We start from the raw sequence: 7,993 nt of genomic DNA, 5'->3' as shown, positions 1-7,993 counted from the left end.
ACACAGTAAAAACCTTGCCTTTTAGCGGAGTGCATGATATAATAATAACGGTTGGATAGCAGGTTTCTAATATGTTTTCTAATATGTTTTGGTAACAGCTTATTGGGGATTCCTAATCTGTTTTGGTAACATGATTCCAAATCTGTTTTGGTAACAGGTTATTAGGATTCCTAATCTGTTTTGTTTTTTGTTTTTTGTTTTAGAATTCCTAGTATGTTTATGATTTTAGGATTTCTATATATATGAAACAATTGGAAGAGAGAATTGAGAAGAAAATTAGGGATATTTGGAGCACAGAAAAGAGATATTTTCTGAGCTATTGGTTAGGGTTTTGTTTGGAGAGAATTAGAGATTTGTTGGTAAGTTCAAGTGATTTGTAATTTCAGTTTGTACTCTTCTTCTCTATTAGTGAAAAATTTTATTCCCTTCTTGCCCAGTGGACGTAGGCAACTTACCAAACCATGTTAAAATTGGTTGTTTGTGTTTGTGGCATTGATTTGGTTCGTTTGGTCTTTTCTCGACCTTCGTTTGATTTGATTTCTCGTAGCACGTTGGTTTGGTTGTTTTGGCTTCCGCCGCACTCAACAAATGGTATCAGAGCCTAACAAGTGGTATCAGAGCTCGGGCTATGCTTGAGCTATTTGGAGGAGTAGGTCGTTTTCGAGGCTCGTCTAGGGCTTCGTTTGGTGATAAAGGTGGGATCTTTTCGGTAAATATTCTATCTTTTCAGTTTTGGATCTATTCTTTATTTGTTCCGCATTTATTTTGGTTCTTTGAGAAAGATGGTCAGGAAAGAAGTTGTGGAGGGTACTTCCGGCGTGAAGACCGTCCAAAGTTTGAATATCCACTCTATGAAGATAGACGTTGAGAAGTTTAATGGCACAAACAATTTTAGTCTTTGGAGATGTGAAGTCCTAGATGCGCTCAATGCGTAAAATTTGTAAGATACTTTGGAGTTGGACGGAAAACCGGACGACGTTGAGGAGAAGGTTTGGAAAAAGATGAATAGAACGGCGTGTGGTGTGATTAGATCTTATTTGACTCAAGATTTAAAATATGATGTGATCAATAAAACTTCGGCTAAGAAAATTTAGGAGATCCTGGAGGGCAAGTATTTGACCAAGAGTATAGAGAACCGCTTGTATTTGAAGAGGAGGCTTTATCGCTTCCAATTGAAGAAGGGGACCTCCATTGGTGATCACGTGAACCACTACACGAAGCTTCTTGTGGATTTGGCGAATGTAGATGTGATGATTGAAGATGATGACAAGGCGTTATTGTTGTTGAGTTCGTTGCCTGACGAGGAATATGAGACCTTCGTTCTTGCTCTTATTAATGGGAAGGCATCTCTTTCTTATAGTGAGGTCACCGCTGTACTTATAAATTATCAGCTTCAAAAGAAGGATAATGAGACTTTAGTTGAGCCGGTAGTAGGGGCATTGGTTGCAAGAGCAAAGAGTCCAAACCGTGATAGGAGGTCGCAGTCTAGAGGGGCACATCTTGGAGTTCGTAGGCATTAGTGTGCCTTTTGTAAAGAGGATAGACATTGAAAAACCGAATGCCCAAAGTTGGTTGATCGAGCCGGGAAGAATAAGGGGAAAGCTATTCAAGCTTCAGAGGTGAATGTTATCAAGGCTAGTGGCAATAATTCAGATTTGGATTCTTCGACCTACTCGTTATCTACACTACCATCAGTTTGTGTTGCCGACTCTACAGAGTGGATGTTGGATTCGGGTGCTTCTTACCATATTTACCCTAGGAGAGATTGGTTCTCCAGCTTTCAGGAGTTGGAAAGAGGGGAGGTCGTGCTTATGGGTAATGATCATGAATGTCCTATTGGTGGTATCAGTACCGTTCGGATTAGGATGAGTGACAGAGTGATTCGGGAGTTGGTTGGAGTGAGGTTCGTTCCTCAGTTGAAGAAGAACACCATTTCACTTGGAGTTTTGGAGGCAGCAGACTATAGGGTGACCTTGGTCGATTCATGTTTGAAGGTCACATTGGGGTCTATGATTGTGAATAATTTGTATTATTTGATTAGGAGCACGGTGTTTGATAGAGAGCTGACGACTTCTTTGGATTTGGCTAGACTGTGACATTTGTTGAGGCTGGGTTATTTAATTGGTTATGTCGTGCATGGTTTGTTGAAGAGTGCTTTGACCTGCAGATTGAAGTCCTTTGAGCACATTGGTATGAGTAAGAAGACCGATGTGGAGTTTGACACTTCTATCCATCTATCGAGGGGTCTTTTAGGTGGTGTTCAGTTAGGCATTTGGGGGCCTTCCAAGGAGATATCATTGGGAGGTAATCGGTATTTGGTTTCCGTAGTTGGGGATTATTCTAGGCATTGGTGGGTTGTAACCAGGTCCCGTTGGTGTGAAGTCCTAGAAGTCAACAACAATTAGAAGAAGTGTATTGGCAGAAAGGTAACCCGTCATTCTAGCTTTAGTAGGGGTTCTTTCTTGTATTTGTGTCGAGCTCATGACAGTTTGAGACACTTCATTAATGTGGAGACATTAGGGCGACAGGATGATATGACAGTTTTGATGGGTCATTCCTTACTGGAGGGGGATCAGCGTTGGTTGTCGAGCATTGGTTTTGATTTTGGAGCTTCGACATATTTGGGTCAACTTGGTCATAGGTTTCCGACTGCTGCGTGTGAAGATTTTGGATCTGGTGGAGCTGCTTCAGATTTTGGGTTGTGTCAAATATTTGGTTGCCCAGCATTTGGTCACATCGAGGATGTGAGATTTGATCTGATTGCATGTTTGGGATTCAGATGTTCATTTGATTATCAGTTAGGAGCTTCTGATTTTGTTCTGAGCAGATATGTCATATTTGACTCTCGGTAGGTGGAGAGTATTGATCAGATCATTAGAATATCGTAGCGAGTGTAGGGTGATGTTACTTTACATTGGGTGGAGATTACTCCACATATCATACTGCATCGTTTGGGATTCTAGCTGAGGTGATACGATTTGGAGATTATTTGGATTTGGATGCAGATTATGAGTTGGTTTTGGATTCGAGTGCAGCTGGTAGACATGTTTTGGATACGGCCATTAGTTCACCTCAGGTGGAGGTGTTTGATTTGTTTCAGTTTAGGGCCATTGGGAGCGCTATCAGTTGCAGATCCGTTGGTGATATTGGTGAAGAGTTACAAACTTTTCTATTTGATTGAGGGGCTCTGGAGGCCGTTTGGGTGAACTACGTGAATGCTTGATTCCTTGGGCAAGATGATATGTTGGCAGTCATTTATGATGCAGTCGGTTTGGTGAGTTGATACCGATATTTAGAGTTTGTTCGCATTCTCGTTTGGGTTCTCGACTTATTGTGGATTGAGTCTGTTGTCGTGGATTTGTTCCACTTAGTACTAGACGCAACAAGTGAGACATTTGGTTGGTATTGGTGTCGGCTCAGTTTTGGGAAAACTTCGCCGAGGTGGAGAATTGTTGGATAGCAGGTTCCTAATATGTTTCCTAATTTGTTTTGGTAACATTAGGATTCCTAATCTGTTTTGGTAACATTAGGATTCCTAATCTGTTTTGGTAACATGATTGCAAATTTGTTTTGGTAACAGGTTATTAGGAATCCTAATTTGTTTTGTTTTTTATTTTAGAATTCCTAGTATGTTTATGATTTTAGGATTTCTATATATATAGAACAATTGGAAGAGAGAATTGAGAAGAAAATTGGGGATATTTGGAGCACAGAAAAGATGTATTTTCTGAGCTATTTGTTAGGGTTTTGTTTGGAGAGAATTAGAGATTTGTTGGTGAGTTTGAGTGATTTATAATCTCAGTTTGTACTCTTTTTCTCTATTAGTGAAAAACTCTATCCCCTTCTTGCCCCGTGGACGTAGGCAACTTGCTGAACCACGTTAAAATTGATTGTTTGTGTTTGTGGCATTGATTTGGTTCGTTTGGCCTTCTCTCGACGTTTGAACCACGTTAAAATTGATTGTTTGTGTTTGTGGCATTGATTTGGTTCGTTTGGCCTTCTCTCGACGTTCGTTTGATTTGATTTCTCTCGTTTGGCCTTCTCTCGACGTTCGTTTGATTTGATTTCTCGTAGCACGTTGGTTTGATTGTTTGGCTTCAGCAACGCTCAACAATAACCACTTATGTTATGATGAGCAATAAGGAAATGTGCTTACTACAGGGTTTCATCGATCTCAGCTGTCTGATTAAAAATAAAATATAATGAACTAACTTTTCTCTAATTCCTTTTCTTTTACATTGGCATTTATTAGTCACCTCCATTATCTTGTGATTAAAATTTTTAGTAATCCCATGCGTAACATGCACTAAAATTAACTTCAAAACATCTACTTAGGGAAACATGCATGATAATAAACTTTTAGCATGAATTAATATGGTTTGAATGAGAGAAAAGTCAGAAACGAATGCAGCGTCAAAAATTATATACGTACTTGATTCCCTAATACAAACAAGGTAAATTTCAGTTGGTTATCTTACAATAATTGTTGCAATATCAATTAGTCAGACAATTAAGAGAGGAATTGAAGAGTGAAAGGAGATGAAACACATCCAATCCAAAATGTGCCGTGCATTCTCGTGTGTTCGTGCGAAATACAAACTTGTCATTGGAGTCTGAGATTGCTTAATTTGGTACCTATGGTATTGTCGTTGTTTTGCACTTACTACCCCTGTACTTCCAATATTGTTGCAGATAGACCCCCTGGGTCTCCGACGAAGAGGATGGTCGAACCGGCGCCAATTAATCTTGGCCTCTAATTAATTAAACGTGAATATATAATTGATCGTAAAGAGCTGATTAATTAATCTCTAAATCCTGATGAAGAATATACTAAGCTCCGGGCCACTGTTCCCGTCGGGGTTCAGCATGTAAAACGTCTCCGAGTCCTTACTGTTGATAACCCGGTCGAAGTGGGCCCGCATGTAGGTGAGCTCGCCGTCGTTGGGGTCCGTCATGTCGGCAGGTAAAGGCCCGCGCCCACGGAGACCGCGTGCAGCAGCTGGGCATGATCTGGAGGTGCCACTGCTGGCCGGCCTCCTTCTTGCCATCCGCGTACGCCGATCTTCTTTCGTTGGCGAAGGCGGGTCCAGCAGCGCTCCTCCATGCAGCTTGCTGCTTGTCCGGCTCGCTCTCGCACTCCAGGCATATCCTGCAGCAAGCCCGGAAGCCCATGTCCTGCCATAAACCTTGGCGGTGGGATGCCGAGCTCAAGAAGCAGGAGGGGGAACGCTCCTGGGGTTTCTCTTGAGCGGAGCACGGTGATCGGTGCCTTGGGTGGCCGTAAGGGTGCTCTAGTCATCAACGGCGGAGCGCCGTGGATTGTGGTCCGTCGCTCTCACACGCCGCCATCCGGGGGAGGTTCTACCGTTGAAGCTGCAGCGACGGGGTGGTGAAGATGGGGAAGGAGGGAAGACGGAGCGGAACATCAGCGCACCACCTTCGGCTCTGCCCGTGGCTTCGCTCTTGCTGGACGGCTCGAGGAGGGTGACGACGGGGGTCGGCGGGGCCACCGGCGCTTGCTGCGGCGCTGGGGATAGCGCTTGGCTCCTCGTTGTCAAGGCGCGACGGAAGGCGCTAGAGGGGCGAAGGGTGTGTCATGTGGCTGGTTCGTGCGAGGAGGAAAGGGAGGAGGAGCACAAATTTTACGAGAGATGCACCAGCATGCAATATGGGGAAGTTAAAATTTAATATTATTCACGAGTGATAGTTTGGGAATTTTAACTATTCATTTTTTTTAGATGCACGCCGGCCCTTCTATTAGAAATTGTTCTGATAGGATATGTACTCGAGCGATAGGGAGGATTTCGTGTGATTGGGGGGGAAGAGGGGAGTTTTTGAAGAAGATTTCGCTTTTTTTTTTTCAGGCTTGATTCCTAGAAATTTGGTGTTATTTAATTGAGGAGGATGAAGAGGGAGGAGGAGAATTTTTGTTTTTTTTTGTTTTTTTTTTTTTGTTTTTTTGTTTTTTGTTTTAAGATAAAGATTAGGTTTGGTTTAGTGTGTTAGTTGTCAAATGGGGTTTGAGGTTTTGTGAGGGTAAGGGGAGTTTTTTTGTATTTTACGTCTCAGTTTGTTAGGTTGGTTTCTGTCTATGACCAAATTTTAGGAAGGAAATTATTTGACGCAGCTCCATTTTGGATGGGAAATTGGGAGGATTAGCTTTCATCACTTGGGAATGGATTTTGCCCCTTCACATAAGGCCCAATAGTCTTATTCATTGTTTAACATGCAAATTGGCGGGGATCAAAATTGTCTATCTCAACTAGCTTGCGGATAATCGCTCCAATTAAGATAATATAACTTTGTCATTGTATATCGATCATGTCAAACTGCATCTATGGAGAGGGGTGTTGGTTTTTATGTGGGTTCATGCTCCCAATAGACTCAAGAAACATCTATTGTTAAATACGGTCCTCTTTAGGAGAAGAACGCTAAGGATTAGGATTTAAGAGACCTGCAAGTTTGAGGAACATCGCAATTAGGATCATGCAAGTTAGAGCACAAAAAATATAAACAAAAAAATAAAAAAAGAGGAGTAATATGAAATTCATCGTTTGCCCGTTTGCTTAGCATTGCTTAACAAATGGCATACGCTCAAGTTTACAAATTTTAAAATGAAATCAGATGTGATGAACTGAATCTAGACTTGGTTTCACGTTAGAGACATGAAATGAAGCTTGGATTTGGGATTCCATATTAGCGAGCATAGAGGTCAAGTTTAATTTGGATCGGCGTTTAGTGACAATAGGGGTCAAGTTGGATTTGGATTCGAAGTTTGTGACGTGGAGGTAAAAATTTAATTTTTGATTCCAGTTAGGTGAAGCGTGGAGGACAAAATTCGGAATTTGGGTCTAGTTAACGATGTAGAGGTCAAATTTAGAATTTCCCCTAGTTTAAGACATTAAAAGGTCAATTAGAATTTGGGTCTAGTTTGATAACATAGATGTCAAATTTAGAAAATTTTGCCAGCTTTAACGACGTAGAAGTCAGATTTCAAAAAATTTGGCCTAGTTTAACGACGTGAGGTCAATTTGAATCTCCAGTTAGGGATGTGGAGGTCAGTTTTGGTATTTAGCCGCAATTTAGGGACGAGAGGCCAACTTAGAATTTTCCCATTTTAAAGGACGTGGATGTCAAATTTGATTTGTTCTTGAGTATAAATTTTGTAAAGTGTTTTTCCCATACAAATATACTCGCGCCGGGGTAATTTTATAACACATTCTTGCATGTCCAGTGATTTTAGCCCATTTGGTTTATCTCGGGTGATTTATAACCCCTTTTGAGCAACTCGGGGCTACTGAGACCATGTTGAAGACTCTAGTTTACACCTCTCCTGTGACGGAGCCTACTAGTATGCTCAAGGGTAAACTTAGAGTTCAATTGGCAACTTTCATGGAGACCGGGATTAAATTGAATTAGTCATTAGGCAAAACAAAGGCCTTAAATCGGCGCTTTGCTTTGTGTGAAATTAATGTATGCTCGCCTGCATATATTGGTTAATTAGGCATTATATATATAATTTTATAATTTTGTGAGATATAGACTAGCATGGGACTTGACAAATAGAGGCTCTGGATGGCATGAGTGAATCTGTCCCGTGATCGTTCTTTTGTGTGTGTGTGTGTGGGGGGGGGGGGGGGGGGGGGGGGTGGGGTGTCATTATTCCATTTTTTTAGATCACCCCCCTTCTTTAGGAATTGTTCTGATAGGATATGTACTCGACGAAGGGAGGATTTCGTGTGATTTGGGGGGGAAGAGGGAGTTTTGAAGAAGATTTCCTTTTGTTTTTTCAGCTTGATTCCTTAGAAATTTGGTTGTTATTAATTGGAGGAGGATGAGAGGGAGGAGGAGAATTTTTTGTTTTTTTTTGTTTTTTTTTTTTTGTTTTTTTGTTTTTTGGTTTAGATAATAGATTAGGTTTGGGTTTAGTTGTTAGTTGTCAAAAATGGGGTTTGGAGGTTTGTGAGGTAAGGGTGAGTTTTTTTTGTATTTT

The 7,993-nt window shown here is 41.3% G+C and overlaps 1 pseudogene; it reads right to left on the bottom strand.

Moving 5' to 3' along the window:
• On the bottom strand, nt 4,355–5,299 carry LOC109831378 (annotated as a pseudogene).

This window comes from Asparagus officinalis, chromosome 2, assembly GCF_001876935.1.
Source record: "Asparagus officinalis chromosome 2, Aspof.V1, whole genome shotgun sequence".
In the NCBI taxonomy this organism is placed as follows: domain Eukaryota; kingdom Viridiplantae; phylum Streptophyta; class Magnoliopsida; order Asparagales; family Asparagaceae; genus Asparagus; species Asparagus officinalis.
Note: the sequence above shows the minus strand (reverse complement) of the source record. Positions and strands in the feature narration are given on the sequence as shown.